Below are 26,975 nucleotides of genomic sequence, written 5' to 3' on the forward strand. Positions count from 1 at the left end.
TCTCAGGATGCTTCTCGCATTCAACTAATTTGCTGCCTCCTGCTACGATGTTGAAGACAGCTTGTGATTCAGAATAAAGTTAAAATCTGTTGCAACACATAGAGTAAACAATGACGACATGAATTGTGGAGCTACGGGCAGCTTGGTTGACCCTAACCCTATTCCTAACCCTAACCCTAACCTCAACCTGAATACTAACCCTAACCCCAAATCTAATCTAAATCCCAATATTAACCCTCACCTTAACCTTTAACCCAGGTTACACCGGAACACTAACTCTAAGTGGATTTGCCCCCTCCCCAATGTGAATTTCCCATATATTATACCAGGAAACATAGAAAAGGGTAGGTAGAAAAGTCAGCACCCCCCTAAGCATACCCTTGAGTTATGAATCCATTGGAGACATTCATATTGTTCTCCAAATTCATGGAAAACTAATCCTAACCCTAAGTGGGTTTTACCCCCAATGGGATTTTCCCATGCATTTTATCAGGAAACATAAATAGAGCAGGCTCGAAAAGTGAATGCCCTCCTAAGCATACTGATGGGCTACAAATCCATTGGCGATGTCCATCTTGCTCTCCGAATTCATGGAGACCTAACCCTAACCCTAAGCGGGTTTCTCCCCCCCATGGGAGTTTCCCCATGTATATTACCAGGAAATATAGACAGGGGATAGGATATACTGTACCTCTGCAGACCAAAGGATGCACTTTTTACATTTTAGAAAGGAGTGGAAAATAATGTAGGCATGTATAATTGGAGGTCATCCAGTCCATGCCCCTGTTCAAGCAGGAGACCATTGCAGATAGATGGCTGTCCAGTCTCTTCTTAAAAGACTATCGTGTTGGAGCACCCACAACTTCTGAAGGCAAACTAGGGTACATGCCTAACGTGCCCTAGGCTAAGAATAGAGAGGATTTCAGACACCCATGTCCCCTACCAGGTAAGCTCATGGCCACCATTCCTTAAATCAGAGGTGAAGAATTGGAGTAAACAGAGAATACTTTAGTGTACCCATTGTTAGGGGTTATTGATTGGCCTTTGCCTGCAATTATAATTTAGAGATCTCCTCCTCTCTCTGAAAGATAAATAGCTAATTAATCAAGGGTTCTTAGACAGATAGAAGAATTCTCTCCTATGACCTAAATCTGTTTTTATGCAATGTTCTCCCTGGATCGATAGGTTCCATGAAGTAATTCATGAGCCTTTTCTACAATGAAGCTTTGCCTTGCATTACAAATGGGAATGATGTAGGATTTCTATGGATAAAATAGGTCAAAAAGACTTTTCCTGCTGAAATGCATAGCCATGTTTGCATAATAATAATAACAACCCAGACTTAACCATTGTTGATAAGAAAGACAAAAAAAAGCCTGGATAGTGGAGGTGGCAGTACCTGGAGACAGCAGAATAGAAGAGAAAGAACTGGAGAAAATCACAAAATACAAACAGAAGAACAATTGTGGTTTAAAAAAAAAAGCGAATGTAGGACCAACAGGCACTTTGGGTGCAACCACAAAACGACTGAAGCACCACTTGAATATCACCGGTATTGACAGAATCCCCATCGGTCAATTGCCAAAGGCAGCTTTACATGAAACAGCTGACAGCCTGTGATGATACCTTTAATGCTACCAAATGAAATCTGCCTATCCCAGGTCTTTGGGAAGGACTCGATAGGTGGATAAAAATGCCAAATCCAGTATCTGGCTGACGGTGTGGCTAACAATAATTCGTTCAATTTTACATGCTGCCAAACTCCCAGTGACTTTGGGGGAAAAAAATCAGGATTGGTTCTAAAAGCGAAAGCTCCTAAAAGCAAAAGTCAAGGGATCAATTTGTGGGAGAAGACAACACGTTAAAAGAGGGAAGCTCAGGTTGGGTTGTTCCAAACATTTTGCTCTGATATGGTCTGAAACCTTTTTTTTTTTTTAGTTTACACGTGTCAGTTCAGCAATCTCCAAAGATCTCAAAAAACACAATGGCTCTGTAATACATTGCAATGATCAATGCATCAGGTGCTTTAAGTGTCTCCCACCTAATCTGCATAACCCCACTCTCTTTCTCTCCCAGGGTACCACTGGTTAAGGAATGCCGGCGGGTTATTCCCAGGGGAAGGGCGTTCTCTGTGGGCGCGCCGGCCCTTTGGAACCAGCTTCCCACGGAACTTAGGACAGCCCCCGACCTTCGCTCATTTCGTAGGGACTTGAAAACTTGGTTTTTTGAGTTGTCTGGCCCAGACTGAGGGGTTTTAATTGTTTAATTAATGGGGTTTTAGTTAAGTTCAGGGATTAATTTAATCTTAGTTTTAATCGTTTTTAATTGTATATGATGTATTTTAACTTTTAATTTTCCCTGTAAACCGCCCTGAGTCCTACGGGAATAGGGCGGTATATAAATTTAAATATAAATAAATAAATAATCATTTTTATGAGGACTCTGGCCGTCAGCAGGTGGATGGACTAGAACAGGGGTCCCCAACCGCCAGACTGTGGACCAGCACTGGGCCATGGCATGCCAGCAACCGGTTCGCACAAACATGCAGAGCCCCATCCGCAAGATGCAGGCAGCACACAGGGGTATTACTACTTTGCAAAATACGTTTTCTGAGCATCCTTTATCGCCATCTGAATTACAGCAAGGAGCATCCCTGGAGGCTTCTTCCCTCTTAAAGGCGCCTTTCTGAAGACCCTTCCCCTTTAGGAGGTAGAGAAGTCAGCCTCCTGCCCCCCCCACCAAGGCCGACCTTCAACTAAGACATCACCCAGCCCTGGGGATGCAGAAGACACAACCCCAGGCAAAGCTAACGGAAGGCGTATCTTTTATTCATGAGTAAAGATTTATTCATAAGGCAATTTCTGCTGATGAGAAGAAACTTCCCCAGGCTTCTTTCAACCGCCTGTAGCTGAGCTTTTGGGAAGCCTCTGTGAGCATGAGTTAAAAGCCTTTAATTCCAAACTTCCTACTCCAAAGCAAAAGCCTAAAACTGCGTAAGCTGAAGAGCTTTGGGATTCTAGACTTCTGCTCTGCCGGACCAGGGTTTGTTTATCTGCTGCTGTCTGTTTGTTGGCCTTGCTAAGCCAGCTGTTTGATTCCTTGTTTTTCTCCCCATGTGTGACCTTTGGATTTTGTTTATATTTCATTTCTGCTGACCGGGCAGAACTTTCTCTTAAGCTGGACAGTTTGAATAGGAGGGAAGCTCTGGCAAAACAAGGAGAGACCCCGCAGTGCTTGGCCGTCCAGCTTCAGAAAGAGTTCTCCAGCTTCACCAAAGAGACTCTGGGCTTACAAGGAGGGAGGTTGACCTCAAGGAAAGAACTCTTGGAAAAACCCCATACTTTGCTTCTTAAGCGGTGTGTCCTAATCCCCTCTGCACTTTCTCTGGGTAGCCATTCTTATTCCTCTTCTGCCTACCCAGTGGGAGCAAATCTCTGTATACAAAAAATAATTTCATGGGCTGCTGCAGTCTCTTGAAACTAATTTAAGATTCTGGGTTCTTTTCCCCCCAGCCTCTCCTCCTGGCCCTCCCTCCCTCCTTTTTGTGTTTTAACAGACAAAGTTTGCAATCTGTCTCGTTCGCTCACTTCTCTGGCCCCTTTCCCCCATCGTCAGCACTTCCACTGTTTATATTAGTGATGCTGCTAATTAATGAGCACTTAATTTAAACTTGTAATCACTTCCTTCCCCCCCCAGGTGTTTAACTTGGCCTCGCTTTCCCCCCCCCACCAAATAGCCACCCAGGAGAAGACAGAAATCTTCTTGCATTAACCCACATTAAGTCATTCTCCAGGGTGCTTTCAAGAAGACGTGGCTCCTGGAAGGCACCTGAAGCTTTTGGTGGAGAGACAAAATGGGCTGGTAGCCCTGGGATAATTTGCATCGTTTAAAATTCCATTAACCTTGAACAAACACAGATATCGAGATAACATTCCTGGGAAGCGAGAGACTTCCCTGGCTCCTTATGCAGAATGATGATTTAAAAAACAGATTCCTAGATGTGAAGAATGCTCACATCCGGGTATTAATAAAGGAGAACGTTTGTAGCTCGGGATTGAAATGAGGGATCCTTGGGGCTCTCTGAGCCTGGTTGCTTTCTTGCAGACATTTCATTGCCAAACTAAGTAACATCATCAGTGCTGGAATAGAGTGGGGTGTGCAAAGAGGAGGAGGAGGAGGAGGAGGAGGAGGAGGAGGAGGAGGAGGAGGAGGAGGAGGAGGAGGAGGAGGAGGAGGAGGTGGTGGTCTGTGACGTCCTTGTGCTCTCTGAGCTAGTTTTCTTGCAGGCGTTTCATGACCCAAGTAGGTAACATCATCAGTGCTAGTCTGATGCTTTTCAATGCTAGCACTGATGATGTTACCTAGTTTGGGCCATGAAACGTCTGCAAGAAAACAAACAAGCTCAGAGAACACTAAGGACCCCTCAATCAGGTCTTATCCTGTGAGTGGGTTGTGGAGGTCTGCCTGGTGGCAAATGGGCAAGACCAGGATGAAATACCGGGAGGAAGGAGGGGCGGGACACAAATGCGATGTAGTTAAACATGGGATGTAGGTCTCTAAGTCTAAGTGCTACTGCTATTCCTATGCCGCTGCTGACTTGGTCCTCTCCTCTTCAAAGCGTGGGAAGCCTAGAAGGCAGGTGAAGAGCTGATTGTGCAGTGAAGATTGGGTAATTGGTGTGCAGCCTTGGACCACCTTTTTGCTTAATACAAGTTAAAAAATGTCCTACTAAAAAAACAATCCCCCAAACAATGTCCTGCTCTGAAAGCAGTGCTGAAAAGCAAATTCCCTTTCATCCAACTGAATGAGAATTGGTAAATAAAATTAGGGACGTGGTGGCTCAGTGGGTTAGGACGCTGAGCTTGTCGATCAGAAGATCGGGAGTTTGGCAGGTCGAATCCCGAGTGCCGCGTAACAGAGCGAGCGCCTCTTACTCGTCCCAGCTTCTGCCAACCTAGCAGTTCGAAAGCAAGTAAAAAATGCAAGTAGAAAAATAGGGACCACTACGGTGGGAAGGTAACAGCATTCCGTGCGCCTTTGGCATTTAGTCATGCCGGCCACATGACCACGGAGACATCCTCGGACAAGCACTGGCTCTTCGGCTTTGAAACAGAGATGAGCACCGGCCCCTAGAGTCGGAAATGACTAGCACGCATGTGCGGGGGAACCTTTACCTTTACCTTTAAATAAAATTATTTCAGGAGCCCTCTGTCAGCCATGGATCTTTGGCCCTGGGCACTGAACTCTGTACTGTTTACAGCATTTCCAAATATTTTCAGACAAAGGCTGATTCCTATGCATCCTAAATAAAAGCTGAGTTTGTTCCCTGCCAGTTTGACCCCCTGGTTTTCTTAATAGGGTCCTTGAATTTTCCCCTGGAGTGGGAAGGGTATGATAATTAAAAGATAAATCAAAACTATGTTTCTTCTGTTAGGAAAGTAAAAAAAATGGAGCAAATAACTTATGGAGGATCATGCCAAAAAGAGCAACGCAATCCCTGTGTATTTGACCTCTCAGATCTCAGATCTCATTTTCTTAGCAACGATTCCAAGAAGTATTAGTTTCATTTCTGGGTTGAGATAGGAGTAAGTTACTAAGCCTTGCTTTCGCCCCAGAGCAAAGATCTCCATCTAGATTAGCCCAGAATCCATAGCTAGGTGTTGATTTCCTTTCTTGATTATTGCAGATTTAAGAGGAAAATAAATGCTCTGTTTGGAAAATGTCTGCCTTGAAACCTGTTCTAAAGACATGTACCACGTAGGGGATATGAAACCCCAATCAACCTCTTTCCATTTTTTCCCAGTAAAAACCAATAAAACAGTTTACTTAAATAAACAGAAAATGTACAAAACAGTTTTTAAAGCTGGCTTTGAATTTTAAAGCCATTTTTTTTAAAAAGTTTTTTTTAAAAAAATCCACATCTGGTGCATTGGTACAGAATCTGAGCTCTCTGCACGTTTCTTCCGGCACTGCTTTTTTTCCACTGGATTAAATCTCTTTTCAGAGGATTTTTTTTTGGCTGGGAAGATTAGCAGGTGAATCTATTATTTCACAAAACTATTTTTAAGAAACACACAGCTAAAAGGTCCTGTAGGAATTGGGAGGTGTGTGTGTGGGGGGGGGAAAGGCTGGAATTGTAAGGCTGTTAATGACTTGAGTTGTTCTCTATCCCCTTTATCATTAAAATAGATTGATGAGAAAATATTAGCACAGAGACCTATAATGGAAAATTTCTCTGTTTCCTTCGTCTCTCGAATTTCTCTTACAAGGATTAATGAGCCAAGGATGGCTGCTTTGTTCCGAGTGCTGAATGCATCTTGTGGCCTTTAGAACAAACTTTTTGTTTGTTACAGATTTAGTAGAAATTATGTTTCAGTAATGAGCTTATTCATCAGCAAAGATTGCCTTAACAGAAGAAGCCTAGGAAGAAGGGGAAAAAAAGCTTATACCAAAAGGAGGCGGTAAGACTGAGTTACATCTGCATCCTTGGATAAGATCTCATCAATCTAAAGGCATCATTTTTAATTATAAATAACAGAGCTCAACACAAAATAAGTTAACATATTTTGACAACTTGATTGAAATACGGCTTGCGAGTCCTCCAAGGACGCAGTTCTAGCCTTTACTGCCTTGAGTTACAGCTTTCTTTTGCCTAACGGCAGGCAGATCAAGATGGGATGGGACCTAAGAGACTGCTGCAATCTTTAACTTAGCTAAGAATTTTAATCATGATCTTCCTATGATACTTCTGAGCATGAACGTGTTGGAGGTCATTCGTAGTGTGCTGTTCTCCAGGTATGGAGAATCATCTAAGGTAGATGAGCCCTGGTGGTGCAGTGGTTAGAATGCAGTATTGCTGGCTAATTTTGCCCACTGCCTGGAGTTCGATCCTGACCGGCTCAAGGTTGACGCAGCCTTCCATCCTTCCAGGATCAGTAAAATGAGGACCCAGGTTGTTGGGGGCAAGAGACTGACTCTGTAAACCACTTAGAGAGGGCTGTAAAGCACTGTGAAGCGGTATATAAGTCTAAGTGCTATTGCTAACTCTGCCCACCGCCTGGAGTTCGATCCTGACCGGCTCAAGGTTGACTCAGCCTTCCATCCTTCCAGGATCAGTAAAATGAGGACCCAGGTTGTTGGGGGCAAGAGGTTGACTCTGTAAACCTCTTAGAGAGGGCTGTAAAGCACTGTGAAGCGGTATATAAGTCTACGTGCTATTGCTATTTGAGGGGCTGCCCTAAGGAAGAGAAGGGGCCAACTTATTTTCCAAAGCACTAGAAGGCAAGGCAAGAAACAATGGATGGAAACTAATCAAGGGGATTCTTCCCACATGACATAGCAAGGGGATGAGAAGCTTGGCGTTTTCTGCCTCAGTTACTCAGGTGGGATCTTGCCTTGGATCTATGTCCTTTGCCTAGGAAGAGGTCAATCTGGAATTTTCTGCATCAGGATATTTTTTTTTGACCAGGGGTGTCAAACTGCTGGCTCATGGGCTGGATGCATCATAGCGAAACCACCTCCACCCCATTGCCAGCAATGGAAAAAAAGTTGTGCTACATTGCGACACGTCACATGACGTTGCGAGTTTGGCAACCTTGTTTTAGACAATCCTGACTAGATAGGCAGAAAGCAGGTGAAAATGAATGGCTAACTTCAGATCTTGTCTGAGGGTGGGGAAAAGGGACAGGAACTTCCCAGATGGTGAGGTTTCCTACGTAGAGTGGATTTAGCTTAACAAACGATATGTATACAGATGGGCAAAGAGAATTAAATGAGGTTTTACAGTATCTTATTGTTTTCATTTCCTCCCTCTCTCGCACAGCCTCTATCCATGGTTTCAATTCTGACTTTGCTTTTATCCCAAGAAGAGGGAACAATAATTCTTTTTTTTTTGGGAAAGATTCCAGCCCCTTGTCAAACTGTCCTCAATGACATTTGGGCCACTCTCTGAAAACTGCAGTCCGTTCCAGTCAACAGATCGCTGTCTCGGTGATTTTGTTGATCCTGCTGGTCTCAAATGGTAGATTCCTCCACCTTGATCCACCCACTGTCAACCCTCCATTTCATACAACAGCTCCAGGGGTGCCCAAGAACCCTTTCAGTTGCCTAACGGCAAACAGAAATGAACCAAAAGGAATATCCGCCCTCCGAAAAAGCTCCAGAGAATTTGTATGGTGTTCCTTCTCCTCCATTATGTGCTTAATTGTCATTAGAGTATTTCTCACAGAGAGTGCAATGGCAGTATCAATCTTCTCCAGAAGACCATTATTCACCCTGCCTAGACTTTTTAGAAACCTTTGGGTGATTTCCAGCATCTGCTTGAGGATTAAAAGGCTGCATCTACAAAACAAAAAAAAAACCTTTTATTATTTTTTTCTCAGATTAACTCACCCACTCACTCAGGCAGACTTTGCTGGGAAAGTGGCTTTTGCCTTAGATCACTGAGATCTGTAACAGAATCACTGATTTCCCAGCAGGCCATTTGTAGGACGAATCTTTTCCATTGATGCTTCCCTACTGGTCATTCAAACGATTGCGGGTTGCGTGATCTCTAGCACACCTGGACACGCATGGGAAGATGTTTCATAGGACTGCCACGCAACCCCAGTTCCCCATATTATCTCTGAACTTCATTGATGAACTTCATTCATTTCTCATCATGGCAGGAATATCAGTCTTGAGTAGGTCAACAAGGTTGTGGTGAAGAGTTAGAGGAAAACAATTATTGGATGGGGCTAGAGTTCACAAGCAAGGTCCCAACCCATGATTTGTATAGCAGCTGGTGACAGCTTTGCTTGCAGATTTTGATGTTGGGGAGGATGGGAATTTCAGCCAGACAACACCACCAAACACAGCTCACAAGCAGTGGGGGTGTGTATGGACAGCAGCACAACACAACTATGTTTTGTTGTGGGTTACAGGCACACCATGATTCATATTGATGTGACTTTCTTCTAGCTCCCAAAATGGAAAAAAGAAGACCAAAGTTGGATAGTCCATTCATTGATTAGTCTTACAATCATATCAAAGCAGATGAACTCACTGAATAATCAAAGGGCTATTCTAGTTTTTCATATACTACTTTCCTGAGCTGGACCAACAACACAATACCGGTGAATAGAAAGCTTTGAATAGAAAGCTCCTTAGGGAAAAAAATGGGATTGGATCAACAGATTGATCCGAAAGGCCAAAGATCTTTAAAGAAATACTATTTGATGTCAGCTGTCCTGTCTTTGTCCCATATATTATTTGATAGGGCTCTGAGCTGGAAAAAAAATCTGTAGAAATAATAAAAGGAAGACAAAGGATTCAGTAGGAGAAAAAAGGGTCATTAAGAGAGACAGAAGAACTGTTTCGTATTTTATTATTGATACACAACACTCCGGCAATCCATCCACTGGATGACAGTGATTCTCAGAAGACATGTGCTTTCCAGGGCGATTTTTCCATCATGCCGTTAGATCTTTGAAGAATAACTGAGAAAAGATCTAGGGCAATGATATGAGCCTTGGTGGAGCAGTGGGCTAATGCCTCCTTAAGTAACACCAGCTGCCTGCAATTAGTGCAGGTTCGAGTCCCACCAGGCTCAAGGTTGACTCAGCCTTCCATCCTTCCCAGGTAGGTAAAATGAGGACCCAGATTGTTGGGGGCAATTAAGCTGACTTTGTAATAATGTTGCTTGGGTGTGTGTGTGAAAGCCCTAACAAGCAGGCATATACATAGAATGAAGGCTACTGCTAAGCTTGTAAAGCCGCCCTGAGTCTTCGGAGGCTGGAATTAAAATAAAATGGAATTAAAATAAATAAAAATAAATAAAAATGTGTGCATGTGTGTTTGTGTATCTGCATATGGGTAAGTGTGTTTGCTTTAAAATCAGTCTTGACTCCTGATGACCAGCTGGGGTAGTCAATGTGCATTTGGGGGGCAAGATTTTTTTGAAATGATTCTTTTGTCTCTGTCTTAGGGATGAGAGAGAGAATGGTTGGCTCAAGGCCATCTGACTTGACTTCATGCCTAGGTCCCAACTGTTAGATGTGTTGATTCATTTAACTTAGATCCTAAGTGATACACGTATTCATTGATTTAACTTAGGTCCCAAGTGATAAATATAATGATTAGTGTAATACAGATCAACGTACCCAAGATTGATAACGAAATGTAAAACAATAAAATATAATGAAAGTTGACATTCTCAGCCACCCGGGTCGTGGTTGTCCCGAAAGTGCTTTTTCAAAAGGCAACTGGTCTTCCTTTGCTTTCCCTTGAAGATGTTTCACTTCTCATCCAAGAAGCTTCTTCAGTTCTTCAGAAACTAAGACCAGTTGCCTTTCGGAAAAGCCCCTTTGAGAAAGGTTGTTTATAATTTTGATTGATTTTCATACAATCATTTCTCTTCCTCCTGCTGCATTAAAATCACAGTTTTTGGTGTCAAGCTTTGGCTGCGGAGAGGGGAACTATACCCAAATCTATGATTTGCCTTCAATGCCTTCAGCCCTGCCATTACGTGTTCTGGGTCTCTGTTTTAGGTCCACGCAGGGTTGTATTCTGGTCCATCCCAATCCACAAACATTTGTACAGAAAACTCACCAAAAACCTCTATGCAACCCTTGAAAAGGTTGTCATTTCTGCTAAACGATTTTTTTTCTCTCCTAGTCATTGGGCTTGGGACGGACTTCCTCTTTCTGTAAATCTGAGTACCCTGTTGCACTTGGTTGACCTTTTCAATATTCTGTAATTAGATTGGCTGCTATTTCACTTCTTTTTCCTGTTTACAGCCTCACTAGCCTGCGGGAAAGAGAAGAACGGCCAGCTGTTCAATATATAAAATACTGCAAAAGGTCAGAGGAGGTTTGGCACAGCATTAAACTATAATGAATTAACTTTCAGTGTGAGTGTGGAAAATACCTGGCACAAGAAGATTCAGAGAGAGGCTGTGTAGAGCTGAATCCATTTCTTGGTCCTAGCCTCTTCAAGGAGAATAAGGCAGACAAGGCACAATAGGGCCCACCCAGTAGTGGGATTCAAATATGTGAACAACCAGTTCTCTGTGTGGATGCCACTTCCAGAAGTCCATTCTGGGCCTGGGCAACAAAAAATTAGCTACCGGCCGAAGTGGTGCATACTGGCTGAATCCCACCACTGGGTCCACCTATATGAGTTGAGTAGGTCAACAGTGCTCAACACTGTAAGACAGAAATGCAGAAGCTGAGACCCTGAGATGTATTTCTTCTCCCAGGTCTTGGGTGTGGCTCTTGGATCTTTTCCAGTGTTGTCGCCAAATTGTAAAGTTTAACATGATAGAAAGGGATCATTCTTGAATACATGACTACATTCAAGGTTAGACCTCCAAATTCCAGCAGATATTTCACAAGATAGTATGCTACTGAGTTCATTTCTTGAATCTTGTCAAATAGAAGTAAACCTTTTGGTGTTATGGTTTTCACTCTCCTCTTTCACTCTCCTCTTCCTCGCATTTGACATTCAAAAAGGACTGCAAATAACAGTGAAGCTAAATATAGAATTTTGCATTCCAGTTTTTGCTTCAAGTCATAAATGAATATGGATATATATATATATATATATATATATATATATATATATATATATATATCCATATATATATATATATATATTTGGCCATCTCTTTGAAAATGTCAAGAAGCTGCTGCAAGGCATTTTCTATGCTTCTTTTTTCATAGAAGTCTTTATTTAGTTGATTAGGGATGGTTTAGACTAGCACATTTGATGGAACAGATATCAGGAATTACCAAGGTCATCAAATCAGTTTAAATATGTATTAAAAAGAGGGAGTTACAATCAACTCACTTCTTTCCCTTCTCCCATTGTGTCCATTAGGAACTTCTGTCTTCTTATTCTAGGGATTTTTTTTACAACCACAACTGAAATATGATATTTAAGTTGTGGTTGTAAATCCAGGACTATTTGAGCCGAAATTGATTAATCAGTTCTACTTACTCCTAGCTTGGCAGTTTGGCTCTTTCCTCTTATTGCTGTTTTTTTTTTTGAATGCTATTAACTTTTTAAAAAATAATTCTGTAAGGCATCCAGAGTCGCTGGCAAGCGGGAGGCATTAGAAATTAAAATCATAATTTTTTAAAAAATAGAGTTAGATGCATAGCATCCAGTTCTTCCCTACTGGAGAGCAAACCCTCCTTGTTAAATAGTTTTTTAAATTCAGCTGTCCAATTGCTCTGTCCACCATTAAGCAACCTACTGCACCAGAATGGAAGCGTGTAGCCTTCTGGCTGAAAAAATATGAAACGGCAGAATACCAGCGTGGTGCCAGGATGTTTAAAACAAGTGGAGTATATTAAAGGGAACCTTTTCTTGTCTTAACCACTTGGAGCAGTAGAAGGACATGGAAGTGCTGAGCGGTTTGAATGCATCTGAAGAACTTAACGGGAAGAATAGAAAAAAGAAAGAAAGAAAGAAAGAAAGAAAAAAAAGAAAGAAAGAAAGAAAGAAAGGAAGAAAGAAAGAAAGAAAGAAAGAAAGAAAGAAAGAAAGAAAGAAAGAAAGAAAGAAAGAAAGAAAGAAAGAAAGAAAGAAAGAAAGAAAGGGCAGAAAATATAGTGGAGGTTAATAAAAGTTCAAGGGAAGCAAATATTTTAAAGGGAAGCCCTACACCTCTCTCTTTTCTCTCTCCTCTCCCTCCCTCCCCCCTCCCCCTCTCTCTCCCTCCCTCCCTCTCTCTTTCTCTCCCTCCCTCCCTCTCTCTGTGTGAATACTTGTTTTTCTTTGTTATGGCAAGATTGATATATTAAGGGGAACTTAACAAAGTTTCCAGGTATGCTTTGTAAACATTGCAAGAAACAATAGATGGAAGCCAATCAAGGAGAGAAGCAACCTAGAATTAAGGAGAAATTTCCTGACAGTGAGAACAATCTATCAGTGGAACAACATGCCTCCAGAAGTTGTGGGTGCTTCGTCGCTGGAGATTTTTACAAAGAGATTGGTTAGACATTTGTCCAGAATGATCTGGGCTCTCCTACTTGAGCAGGGGGTTGGACTAGAAGACCTCCAAGGTCCCTTCCAACCATATTATTTTGTTAAGTGATTCTTTATCTAGAAGAATTTCAGTCACTGTCTCATTCTCAGCAAAAATCAGCATTATTTCTTTTCGGCTTCTAAAGCATTGGGAGCCCTGTGGTTTGAGAAAACAAATAATCCAACTTGGCTTTTGATGAGAGTACCAGATGCAAAGAATTTTACCTTAGTAACGGCATCACAGAAATAACGAGGTATCCTTATTCTTGCCATCTTCCTGTTCAGCGCAACCTTCTAAATGTCTTCCATCAAACAGACCATGTCTTCCATGCCCCTCTCAATTTATCGCACCTCTCTTGAATTTGTATTGTGTTGCTTTGAAGTTTCCATTACAAGTTATCTCCCAACATTTCATAACTTCTCTTCACATTTTTTTTTAAAAAAATTGCTGGAATCCCATAGTTTAAGCAAGATCTATGATGAACAAGTGGTTCAGGATGGCTCAGAAAGTTTACAAATGCAAAATTCAGACGGGTTCTCCCAACTAGCGGACAGGACCACGATTCTAGAACTGTTGGTGTTTTTAATTTTCAGCTTCACAGTTGCCTGGAGTGTTTCTCTTGCTTTTAATCCTGTGTTTGAGTCTGTGCAACAATCGCTCTCTTGTTTGCTTATTTATTGAAATAAACCTTGTTGTTATAGCTACCAAAAAAAGGCAGTAGTCATGTCACCAAAGTGTTGATTAGCTAACCAATGACGGGGCGCCTTAATTATCCCGTAGCTGCCCTTTTGTGAATGACCATTGTTAATAAGGTAATAAGGTAAAGGTAAAGGTTCCCCCGCACGTGCGTGCTAGTCGTTTCCGACTCTAGGGGCCGGTGCTCATCTCCGTTTCAAAGCCAAAGAGCCAGCGCTTGTCCCAGGACGTCTCCGTGGTCATGTGGCCGTTTAGCCAATTGATATGGCTGCCCATTTCAAGGGTGAACAGAATCACGCAATTGGGGCACCAGGCCTGGCCACAGAACCAGGTCTTTATAGGCCTTACGAATGGTCAGCAAAGTTGGGGTCATTCTAATCGGTGGAGGGAGAATGTTCCAGAAGGTGGACACTGGAGCAAAGAAAAGCCACATCTTCTCGGCCTCATTAACCAGCATTTTTGGACAATGGGACCCCAAGCCCTAGCACTAGCACTTAGGGTTATCATCCCACCCCATAGTGTTTTACGTGCTCCCTAAGCGGTTTGCAAAGTCAGCATATTGCCTTCTCCCCACCAAATATGGCTCCTCATTTTACTGACCTCAGAAGGATGGAAGGCTGAGTCAACCCTTCAGCCCTGTCAAATGCCAGGGCTCCTGGTGGATGCCCATCCTGCCTGACCAGACTGGACAGGTGGAAATAACTGGGGAGAGATGATCCCTCAGGTAGCCTGGTCCTAAGCCCTGAAGATAAGTTAAGATCATCTTTATTGTCATTTTTTACTGTGGGCACAATGGCGCACATCAAAAATGAAATTTAGTTGCCTGCTCTCAAAGTGAAACATGTACATGACGAACACCTAAAACATACTACATACCACATATGTATAGACCCACACCCTTACATATACATAACAATAAAGTATTAAATACTGTCCAACTTGAATATATAACGGAAGGAAGAAGCCTGAGAGTTCACCAGGTTAATGCTGTATGGAATGAAACTGTGGTTGAATCTGGTTGTTCTGCTATGGATACCACGAAACCCCCTCCTCCCAGAAGGTAACAAGGAAAACAGGTTGTGAAGAGGATGAGTAGTGTGCCAGATAATCTTACGGACCCTGTTCGTAAGGCCTTTAATGAAGGGAACAATCGGCACCACACAAATGCCTGGAAGCACATTGGCAACCAATGCTATTCACAGAACATTAGCGTGATTATGTGCTGACCAACCAGCATCATTTACTTCCTGCATGGCCACATTCTGCACCTGTTGAAGCTTCTAAAGGCTCTTCCAAGATAGGCCCAGATAAAGCACGTGGCAGTAATCCAGGCGAGGGCATGAGTGACAGTGAGCATCAGCACATCCTGCACTTGGATTCGATTTCATTTGCTTGGTTATGTTGGCCCAGTAATGAGTACTACACTCTCCGGGGGGTTTATGGTAAACACATGATAGGGTGCAGAGTCCAATCTGAGTTGGTCTCTGGGACTGGAGATTTAGCCTTCCAAACTTTTGAATTCATGCTGGAGCCCATCCTCTCTCACCTGTTGTTCCCTGAGGATGGGCTCCAGCGTGTGTCCATAAGCTTGGAAAACTAAATCTCTGGTCCCAGAGACCAACCCAGATTGGATCCTGCAACATAATCCTGGGACACCTATATTTGTGACCAGACTGGGTCCCTATTACTGTTGCGGTTCTGATCTAAGCCCGTGTGGTTTTGATCAGGCTACAATGAACTGGAATGCATTTTGAGCCGTCAGCATCCTTACTAACTTATTGGAAGGATGACACAGCTGAATGCTTGCCAAGCATTCGATATTTTAGTGCTGGCTTAACTGACCACAAGGCTATTGCCTTCCATATTGATGGCTGTACTTATGTCTGACATATTTTTTTTTTAGCATCCTGAAAGATGGAGCAGTAAAGGGATATTACAGGTGGTCACAACACAGGTGGTGATGGTAAAGTACTAATGGTCCTCTCTGTGTGAGATAACATTTCTTTTTCTGGGTGCATTTATTCTACATCAGTGACAGTGCTCTATGCAGGACTGGTCCATGATGCAGAAGCTCAGCATACTAAAATATGATTGTATGGAAGGAGGCCAGAAAGTTTGAAAGGATGTGGAGAAGGGCAACCCTGGCACGGAAGGACTCCTTCCATATCATCATAAACATTACAAAGCCTTAGTAAGACCACACTTAGAATACCGACTCCAGTTTTGGTCACTATTTTATAAAAAAGATGTTGAGACTCTGGAAAGAGAGCAGAGAAGACCAGCAAAGATGATCAGTGGGCTGGAGGCTAAAATATATGAAGAACAGTTACAGGAACTTGGTAGTGAAAAGAAGGACCAGGGGTGGCATGATAGCAGTGTTCCAATATTTGAAGGATTGGTACAAAGAAGAGGGGGTCAAGCTATTCTCCAAAGCACTTGAAGGCAAGACAAGAAGCAACGGATGGAAATTAGTCAAGGAGAGAAGCAACCTGGAACTAAGGAGAAATTTCCTGATGGTGAGAACAATTAATCAGTGGAACAACCTGCCTCTGGAAGTTGTGAATGCTCCAACACTGGAGGTTTTTAAGAAGATACTAGACAGCCACGTGTCAAACTCGCAACGTCACGTGATGTGTTGTGACGTATCGCAACTTTTTTCCATTGCTGGCAATGGGGTGGGCGTGGTTTTGGCATGATGCATCTGGCCCACGGGCCGGCAGTTTGACACCCCTGGTATAGGGTCTCCTGCTTGAGCAGGGGGTTGGTCTAGAAGACCTCCAAGGTCCCTTTCCAACTCCGTTATTCTGTTATTCATACTTCAATATTGCACGTGTCAGTAATAAACCTTTGCAAAGACTTAGGATGGTCAAGTATCTGTTCTACGTAGTGGAGGGATGAAGTTACCTCAGATACCAGATCCTAGAAATATCAAATAACAGGTCCCTACTCCAGGAAGGCCTGGAGGAATGTTGTCCATAGGGTCGCGATGGGTCGGACACGACTTCGCAGCTAACAACAACAACACTCCAGTCCTTACGCCTTGGAATCCTCTCTATTTAATCCTGTTCTGGTATGAATACAAGGAACTGTGCAAAAATTTGATTTGGAGATTTGGTCTCCCAGCAATTAAATCAAATTGGTTTCCATCAAATTGGAAAATCAAATATTCAAATCAAATTGAATGCTTACAAATCACTTTGGACCACGTTCACATCTTGTATCAGTGCCTGAAATGATGATGTCGAATCAAAGTGATTTTTTCTGAGACAACCCAGGTCCTTAGCTTGCATCATCTCGGTTTTGCAAAGTGATTGAAATAATGGAATTTTCCGAGTGCATTCAACGGCCACGCAGATCAAATTCGGCTTGCTTCTCACAGGTTGACTGCCCGACAATTCTTTGCTCTGTTTATTTTATTTTTTTTATTTTAATTCCATTGATATCCCACCCTTCTCCGAAGACTCAGGGCGGCTTACAAGCTTAGCAGTAGCCTTCATTCTATGTATATGCCTGCTTATTAGGGCTTTCACACACACCCCCAGCGGCATTATTACAAAGTCAGCTTATTGCCCCCAACAATCTGGGTCCTCATTTTACCTACCTGGGAAGGATGGAAGGCTGAGTCAACCTTGAGCCTGGTGGGACGCGAACCTGCACTGATTGCAGGCAGCTGGGGTTACTTAAGGAGGCATTAGCCCACTGCTCCACCAAGGCTCTTATGTTCTGTGTACAACTTTGAAATTGACAAAAAAAGGAAAACAAAAGTATGCTTTCCTGCATTCTTGGTAGCACACCCCCTTGTCTTAGACCTGTGGGAATTCTGCTTCTGGTTTCCGTGGAGATGTGGCTTCTCTTAGGAGCTTGCTGTTGAGACCGGGCTAATTGGTAAGGGTCAAGAGACGTTTGCCACAAATACCATTTAAAATAACATTGGGGTGGGTGGAAACCATTTCCCTAAGCGGGTCAGCTGTAATCAGTACCAAACAATTCCTTGATTTTCACGGCTCTGCTTGCAAAGATTTTAAGGGCACGTTGACTTCCTTACGGAGCACAGAGATCAATACTTTCAAACAATGATGTATGTGTGTCATATTTGCCACGGGTAGGAAAGAGAGATAAAAGTCACTCCAGTCCTCTGCTTCCATTCCAACCCCTGTCTTGGTATCTTTGAAAAGGTTCCTGCATTGGCACCAGAAAGTGCTATTTCAGGAGACGGATTCCATTTTGAAGACAGCAATACTCATGGAGAAAGTTTAGGCTTCAGCGCATGGTGGTCCAGCTGCAGATTACATATTGTGTGCTTATTTTAAAGTCTTCCGTAAGATACTATGGAGCCAGCGTTCTTTTCTAAGTTTGTTATTGGAATGAAAATACAATCTTTCCAGCATTGGCAGGATGTGTTAAATCAGGGGTCCCCAACCCCCGGTTTTGTGGACCGGTACTGAGCCGCAGCATGCCAGCAACTGGTCTGCACAAACAAGCAAAGCCCCATCCGTGGGATGCAGGCAGCACACAAAACCACACACTCTCCGGTCCGTGGAAAAACCTCTCTCCACGGAACCGGTCCCTGGTGCGCAAAAGGTTGGGGACCTCTGTGTTAAATTATCTTGGAGGCATTTTCGGATGCTTAAAACACCCACCCTGATCAGCAAAATGAAGCATAGGCTTTGAGATTCTCAAAGGTTTTCCATGCTGAGGATCACACCTGGTGTGAGAGATTGGGGAGAGGCTGGCAAAGCGACGACAGGGAGAAAAGACAATAAAGGATCGAGAGACAGGTGGTGCTTGACTTACAGCCACAACCGGAACCAGAATTTTTGTCGCTAAACAAGACGGTTGTTATGTGAAACCTGCAGTGGTGCGATTCAACCGGTTCTTACCGCTGCGGCAGAACCGGTAGCTAATTTTTTTGTTGCCCAGGCCCCAGAATGGACTTCCGGAAGCTGCAAGAGAACCGGTTGTTCACATATTTGAATCCCACCCCTGGAAACATGCCTGATTTTATCCCCTCCCTTTTTTTTCTAACCATGGTTGTTAAGCGAATTGCTGTAGTTTCTAGGTGATTGTTTGTGATTGTTAAGCGAATCACCTCCACTGATTGTTCTGTCAGGAAATTTCTCCTTAGTTCTAGGTTGGTCATCTCCTTGATTAATTTCCAGCCTTTGCTTCTTGTCCTGCCTTCTAGTGCTTTGGAGAATGGCTTGACCCCCTCTTCTTTGTGGCAGCCCCTCAAATATTGGAATGTTGCTATTATGTCACCTCTGGTCCTTCTTTTCATTAAACTAGCCGTATTCCTGCAACCCTTCTTCATATGTATTAGCCTCCAGCCTCCTAATCATCTTTGTTGCCCTTCTCCACACTCTTTCTAGAGTCTCAACATCCAAAGAGATTCTATCTTAAACCACTCACTATAGTTCAGAGGTGGGAATTTTACCCCAAACTAGCAATCAAGTCACTTAGTGAAACCTGCTTAGTTTTGAATCCTTTGGTTTTGCTTAGCTCCCCGGCAATTATGTCCTCCGAAGGATGCATGAAAAATAGTTTGTCCCCTTCCAAATATTGTCTGTTCCCAAGTGAGTTTTCTGCAGCCAGTCAGGATGATTTCTGTGGCAGAAGTAGAAAATCTCTTCTTTTTGGCAAAGCAGTTTTGGGGCAATTTTGTGACTGACGTGAGTCGATTCTATGCCATTTCCCCCCATTTTGTTAAGATCGCTTCCTCCCTGCATGCCATCAAAAGAGCCAACCACTTTGAGTGACGATTCCAGCTGTCTGGCACTCTGGACTTGTTAACGCGAAATGAGAATTCATCATCAAACACATCTGATGCAGCGTTTGGGGCTGGCAGGTGAAGCTACTCCAGCCCATGTTGATGGGAATCGCTTTGTTCATGCTAATTTAATAAGCTGGGCCTTTTTCAACATGCAGTCAGACAGGCCTTGGCAAGGAGGCTTCATCTTCAGATCTGTCCCCAAAGCCACTTTGTTCTTTTCTAACAGGTCTCTTTGACACTTTCCGATGAATCAGCTTCTCTCTTCTAGGAGAATCTGTTACTGTTAAATTGTTCATACAAGTTTTGGGATAACTTTGGGCAGATTGTCCCAAAAGTGCTTTTTCAAAAGGCAACTGGACTTTGTTTTTTCCTTGAAGACATTTCACTTCTCATCCAAGTGAACCTTCTTCAGCTCTGACCAAACGGTGGAGGATGGAAGGATTTGTATTATGGAAATAACTTCATACTCCTGCACCATTCGAGGGGTGTTCACCCACAAGGAACATAGCTAAATGTCTACGGAGATTCTCTTTCTCTCTTGAGAAAGGACCTTTGGGATAACCATGACCTGGATGACTGAGAATCTCCACAGACATTTCGGCAGATTGCTTCTTATAGAGGGAGAACCTTCACTCTGCTCAGGATGTCTTTCATAAATATTGTTTTCCTAATGGCCCAAAAGTTCGGATCTGAGGAGGACTAAACTCATTACACAAAGAAGTAGTGCAAGATTGGAAGATGTGGAGAGACCGGACCCATAGAGTCGCCATGAGTATAACGTCAACATCCTCAAACTCATTATCATCTCTTGCTCAATGCATGACCTCCTGAAGACAGGATCCTAGCTCAGATGACAGTCTTAATATCTTAAAATCCCTGTCCCTAGTCTTTGGCTAGTCTATGAATTAACACTATGTCAAACTCTCATTTGAAGTTGGTTTAAGCTGGGTTATGTTCTTCCAGTTTAAATGATATGTAACTTTTGCTACTGATGCAGGCTTTGTTTATCAATGCATTCCAGGTGTTTCTTATGAAGACCAATATAATCACTGAAAGCTTTTGAGACCTACCACATAAACCACGGATTGGCCACACGATATACATTTTACTCTAGATATTACTTGTAGGACACCAACATTTGAAAAAAAAAAGACTTCACCCACACACAAAAAAGAAAGAAAGAAGGTGGCCTAATCTTAGAAGATCATGAATTCTTCAAGACGTGGCAAGATTCTCACCTGAAATCATCCAAGATCTGGAGTGGGAATGCCAAAATCTTGTGAGATGTCTGGTTTTTTGTTTTTGTTTTTTTGATAATCCGTTGATTTTTTTTTAATCTTTATGTCAAAGATTTGTCTGCTGGCTAATTCACCAGATTCCAGGCAGTTCTCAGATCCACTCCAGCCACTGTTTCTTCTGATTTAAGAATCAGCAGGAATCTCTAGAGTAGAATCCCTCTACAGTGAAAGTTGATTCAGATCTTAAAAATACAAGATTCCCTAGTCACAAGGCCAGGTCTGTCACCCTCAGGCCCACTTGTTCTGTCTCTCCTGCCACTGACTTTCATTTTATTCCTGCTATAACATTGCTATTTTTATCGTTCTCGAGTCAGAACTTCAATTATTTTGATTATATAGGTACAAGCACAAGCTGACTGCACTATCAACTGCTCTGTTGCCCTTGTATTATAATTCAGATTGCTGCCTACACACTGAAATAGCTGTCTTTTCCTTGGTTATTATGAAGATTTTGTTTGGCCTTTCCTGCAGAATAGCAGATTTGGAATTTGACCATGAAGTACTTAAAGCTGAAACCAGTAATACATGAGGACTGGCACTCCTGGGTGTGCATTATCTTTAGTTGCAAGTGAAAAAAGGTATCGTTAAAAAATCATCTTGTTGAGCATCTACCTCTGAACCTTAAACAGTTTCCTTAGAGTGATATAAAGAGGCAGACTTGTAAGCCCACATTCGTATCAATCAGGATTTTAACCCTGATTCTACTCTGTGTTCCCTCATCAGATGAAAGCCCTGGGAATCACATAATGTCCCATAAACTCCTGGAGGCATATTTGTTGAATAAAAATAAAGGTAGTCCTCAACGTACGCCCATAATTGAGCCATTGTGGTCACATTTGTTGAGTAAGAATACCAGGGCAAATATGGGCGAAAACTATTAACATTAAATTGGTAAATGAGATCCAAATTCCATTCAGTTCATGTCCCCTGAATATGGTCCTCTGGATCTAGTGTAATTAGAGCTTCCCAAATTCCCATTTGACGTGGGCAAAGCGATTCAGTTGTGGAGAACAATTCATTGACTTCTGAAGACAACTGGTTGGTCACTATGGAAGGGAGAGAGATATAAAATAAAGTTCCCACACCTTCTTCCAACGGTGGCTAACCATATTTTTCTATTCATGTGCAGGATGCAAACAGTAGCCCCTTAGTAACGAATATTCAATGGCACAGAGCTTCAAAAATCAAAGTCCTGGGTTGCCTTAATCTCCGTTAATTTATGTTAGTTTTGTTTTTGTTTTGTAGCTTTCTAAGCAAGTGGCAGGATCAAACTGAGACATTCTGTTGCCCAAAGACGACCAAGGAAGCCAACTTTAAGCAAATTATATTATTATATGATGCAGAAAATCACCTTGGGTGACAATGAAACAAGTAAAGGGACACCATCTCCCATTAAATGACTCAGCTATTCTACTCTTCTAATGAATGGCAGAGACGGCCCTGGCTGAGCCTTTGAAGAAGGCTTGGTCTCACCTCTCTTGAACTTCCTGTTAATTAGATTCATTGGATGACCCTGAATTCTATGATCGCTTTGAGCCACGTTCAATTCAAGGAAAACTCTTCTCGTTTTGTTTTTTTTCATTGGCACTTCCCCCTGCTCTCTGCAATGTTGCGGTACGCAAGATACTTCCAATGGGAAGCCTCTCAAGTTTAGAAAGCCTCTCTGTTCATTTCGTAACTACGCTTTTAACCTTGCCAGAAAGGTTTCAAACTGAAAGCGGTTCCATTCGAAGGCTTTGCACTCAAGATACATCCGCAAGAAAGAAGCGGATCAGAAATTCCAGAAGGTGCAGAATGTGGCAGAATTACTGTGAGCCCCAAAGGATTCACATTTAAAACCTTTTGCCCACCTCTACTAAAAGAAGATCATCAAAGGCAGAGTCGTAACCTTCATAGTTCCTTCAGATGATGATAGCTGTTGTCCTTGACCGCAATTGAGCCCAACATTTTTGTTGCTAAGTGAGACAGTTGCTAATTGAGTTTTACCCCCATTTTACAACCCTCCTTGCCACAGTTGTTAAGTAAAATGCTGCAGTTGTTAAGTCAGGAACACGGCTGTTAAGTGAATCTGGCTGCCCCCATTGACTTTGCTTGTCCGAAGGTCGCAAAAGGGGATGACGTGATTCCTAGAACACTGCAACCGTCATAAATACAAGTCAGTTGCCAAGCATCTGATTTTTTGATCATGTGACCCTGGGGATGCTGCAGCGGTCGTAAGTGTGAAAAACGGTCGTAAATGACATTTTTCAGTTCCGTTTTAGCTTTCAACGGTCACGAAATGAACTGCCGTACGTAGAGGATTATCTGTACCTTCTTGTTGGGTTTTTTTCTAACGAAAAGCAACTTGGAGACAAATTCTCATTTGAAAGAGAAATACCTTTCTTTTTTAGGATGGGGGGGGGGGAAATCACATTTCCCATCATTAAAGCAGGACATCTCGTTAAAATTCTCATTTCCAAAGTCTTCCCTTTTCCGAAAAGCTGTTCTCATTAAACATTTTTGAGCCATTGAACTTCACTGTGTGATTTAACAAAATGGGGCATGCTCAGATGGTTTCCTCTTCAACTTCACACGCTCGGGTTTATTTTTAAAAAATTGTCCCTTGGAAACAGGGTCCTCTCACCTCACTGACTTGCTTATTTATTTTAAAATCAGCGATCGATCGTTTGGATTGGGGTCGACCCCTCTCCAGTGTCTTTGGAATGGAAGGATGATTAGAGAGGACAGGAAATAAATTCCAGCTTCAACGAAGTTTTGTGGCAATCCCTAGCATCCAACCAGCGTTTTGGATCCCTTAAAACTATCTGACATTTTTATTTTGAAGGTCAGTCGAGAATAAATGGCAGGACACAAACAATTAGACATGTTGGCGCTGTTTAGATGCATGTGTTTGGAAATTGTTCGCATGGACCATTCCAAAGATATCCAAAATGAATATTTAATCTATTCCCCCCACTTTTTTTCTGTTGGATTTAGATTTGAAATGTATATCTGAATGCTGGAGTACGATTTGTCTAGCTGGAAATAAAAAGCTTTAGACATTTCTGTGACAGCTCGCCATCCTTTTCAAACGTAAATGCCGAGTGCCTTAAGGAAAACTGTTCCTTAAGCTGAAACTGCATTAATATACTTGCCTTTCAGCTACTTTGCTTCCTATAATGCCTCACTTTCAAGGGGTAATTATGACCCATTGGCACAGAGATGAATAAATGCCGCTACAGACTCAGATCCACGTTTGGTTGTTGGAAGGAGGCAAATATTGCAAGCCAGAACATAGAACATAGAATGACAGAGTTGGAAAGAACTTTGGAGGTCATCTAGCCCAACTCCCTGCATGAACAGGAGACCACTTCAGACAAGAGCCTTGGTGGAGCAGTGGGCTAATGCCTCCCTAAGTAACACCAGCTGCCTGCAATTAGTGCAGGTTCGAGTCCCACCAGGCTCAAGGTTGACTCAGCCTTCCATCCTTCCGAGGTAGGTAAAATGAGGACCCAGATTGTTGGGGGCAATTAAGCTGACTTTGTAATAATGCCGCTTGGGGGTGTGTGTGTGAAAGCCCTAATAAGCAGGCATATACATAGAATGAAGGCTACTGCTAAGCTTGTAAGCCACCCTGAGTCTTCGGAGAAGGGCGGGATATAAATGGAATTAAAATAAAAAATAAAATAAAATAAAAAAGTGACTGTCCAGCTTCTTCTTGAAAGCCTCCAGTGATGAGGCACCCACAACTTCTGGAGAAAAGCCGTTCCACTGGTTAATTGTTCTCACTGTTAGGAAGTTTCTCCTTAGTTCTAGGTTGCTTCTCTCCTTGATTAGTTTCCATCTGTTGCTTCTTGTCCTGCCTCCAGGTGCTTTGGAGAATAGCTTGACTCCCTCATCTTTGTGACAGCCCCTCAAATACTGGAACGCTGCTATCATATCTCCCCTAGTCCTTCTTTTCGTTAGGCTAGACATACCCAGTGCCTCAACCATTCTTCATGTGTTTTACTCTCTAACCCCCTAATCATCTTCGTTGCTCTTCAATCTTTCCAGTCATCTCACTGAAAAAGTGGGGAAAAAGAACAGTGAGAAAGTCATCTCATTGTTCTCTATCACAGAGATCCCCAACCTTTTGGGCACCAGGGACCGGTTCTGTGGAGAAAGGTTTTTGAAGTGCATGGTTTTGCTGCCTGCATCCTGCGGATGGGGCTTTGCTTGTGGACCGGTTGCTGGCATGCCGTGGCCCAGTACTGGTACACAGATCGGGGGTTGGGGACCCCTGCTCTATCGTTTCCCACTGCAGTACAAAATGATGAGTCTGATCTGGTTTTTATTTTAAGTCTTCCTGCCTTTCCAGACTAATATATGCAAACAGAATCAAAGCCATCCCCTTGGCATGTGAATCTCACCCAGGGTGGAGTGCTGTTTTGGACTCAACCGTTCCAGAGTTATCAATAGTGCAACACAGGTGGCCCTCGACTTACAAGCATTTGTAAGAAGTGACGTACGACCGTTTTCCACAAGTATTACAGCGTCTCCATGGTCACAGAATCAAAATTCCGACACTTGGCAACTGGCACGTATTTATGATGGCTGCAGTGTCCTGGGGTCATGTGATCCCCTTTTGCGACCTCCTGACAAGCAAAGTCAAGGAGGAAGACACTTAGCAATTGTGGCCGTGACTCACTTGACAACAGGGGCAAGAAAGGTCGTAAAACGGGGCAAAATTTGCTTAACTGTTTCGCTCAGCAACAGAAATTCTGGGCTCAGTTCTCGTTGCAGGTCAAGGATTATCTGCACCTACAGATTGAAGTCAAACATCAAAGAGTTTTCAGACTGGAGTGGGTGAGTGAGGAGTTTGGGTGAGCAGTATTGGTTGTGACTTCAATATTATGGTGTTCTGACAGACCCCTTTCCCAGAGAAATGTCCAGAGGTTCCTTTAGATTTCTCAGTGTACTTGAGTTAGAAACTTACCAGCCATTTGTATACGTTGAAATTGACGGCCTCACGGAACGCTGGACGTAAGTTGAATTCAGACGTCTCTGAAGGTTGATTCATCTTCGTTCCTGCGATGCGTTTCGTCTATTTATAACATTGGGCCTCCTTTTTTTCCTTGTTCAGGTTGAAATGACCAGGGTTATAAGAGAAACAATGAAGCTGAAGAGGAGCGAAATGGACATGTTTGTGGTTCCCTTTGACTCTTGTGTCTGTTTGACAACTGGAGATCGTGTTGGATTAAAAAAAGAAAAGAAAAGTCGAAGCAGAGACAGACTGGAATCCATCTGCGCTGGCTGGTTTTGAGCCCCAGAGTGAAAAGATACAGTCCTGGTTTTCAGCCATCAAGCATTAAATAGTGTGAGTCTTACCTGCAGAGCTGCAGCTGATCTCTATAAATGTTACTGCTGTCATTCCAACGTGGAAGCATTGAAGCTGAACCTGCCTCTTCTGTTGTCTTCTGCTGCAGACAGATACCCCCTCCTTCTCCATTAATTTTCAATAGCTCAAGAGTTTCACGCTAGCAGATAAGCCAGCTGGTATTATTCAAGTCTGATTTTAGCTCAGAAACCTAGCAAGTCCTTCATCAGATGATCTGTAGGTCTACCCAAGCTTCACCCACCTTCACAATCCCAGCCGGCTAGCTTTGCACATTTCACCAAGCTGTGCAATCCTCCACGGCTGAGCTCACACACAATGCGGTGAGCCATAAACCATAGTTTGCAATCCATCCCGCCTGCCTTCGCAAAACACGCTGAGCCAAAGGCTTGACAAATCTTGGTGTCCTTCCAGGCACCATCTTTCTTTTCAGTTGAATTTCTAGTTGCTTGCTTCAGGTCCTTTACTTTTAGGGCCAAACAACTGGATCCGGGACCTTCCGCTTGCAATGTACATCCTGTGTACATCCCTTGCACTGTGATTCCTCACTCATCTGAAAGGGGAGGAAAAAAATTGAATCATGCAAAAAAACCAAAACAAAAAAACCTCAACTTTTGTCTAGTCATTTATGCATAATTTAAGTCATGGGCAGTTGCCAGTGTAAACATCACTGAAATATGATTGTTGTTGATGCTGAGCACATGCCTAACAAAAGAAAACATCTTTAGTCCATGTCTCAAAGGTTTTTTTTTTTTTTCAAGAGGCAACTAGACTTTCTTTGTTCTTCCTTAACCTGGATGACTGAGAATCTCCATAGACATCTTGGTCAATGGCTTCAATTGGTCCTGT

The sequence above is a fragment of the Vipera ursinii genome (genome assembly GCF_947247035.1).
Source record: "Vipera ursinii genome assembly, chromosome: 12".
Lineage (NCBI taxonomy): Eukaryota > Metazoa > Chordata > Lepidosauria > Squamata > Viperidae > Vipera > Vipera ursinii.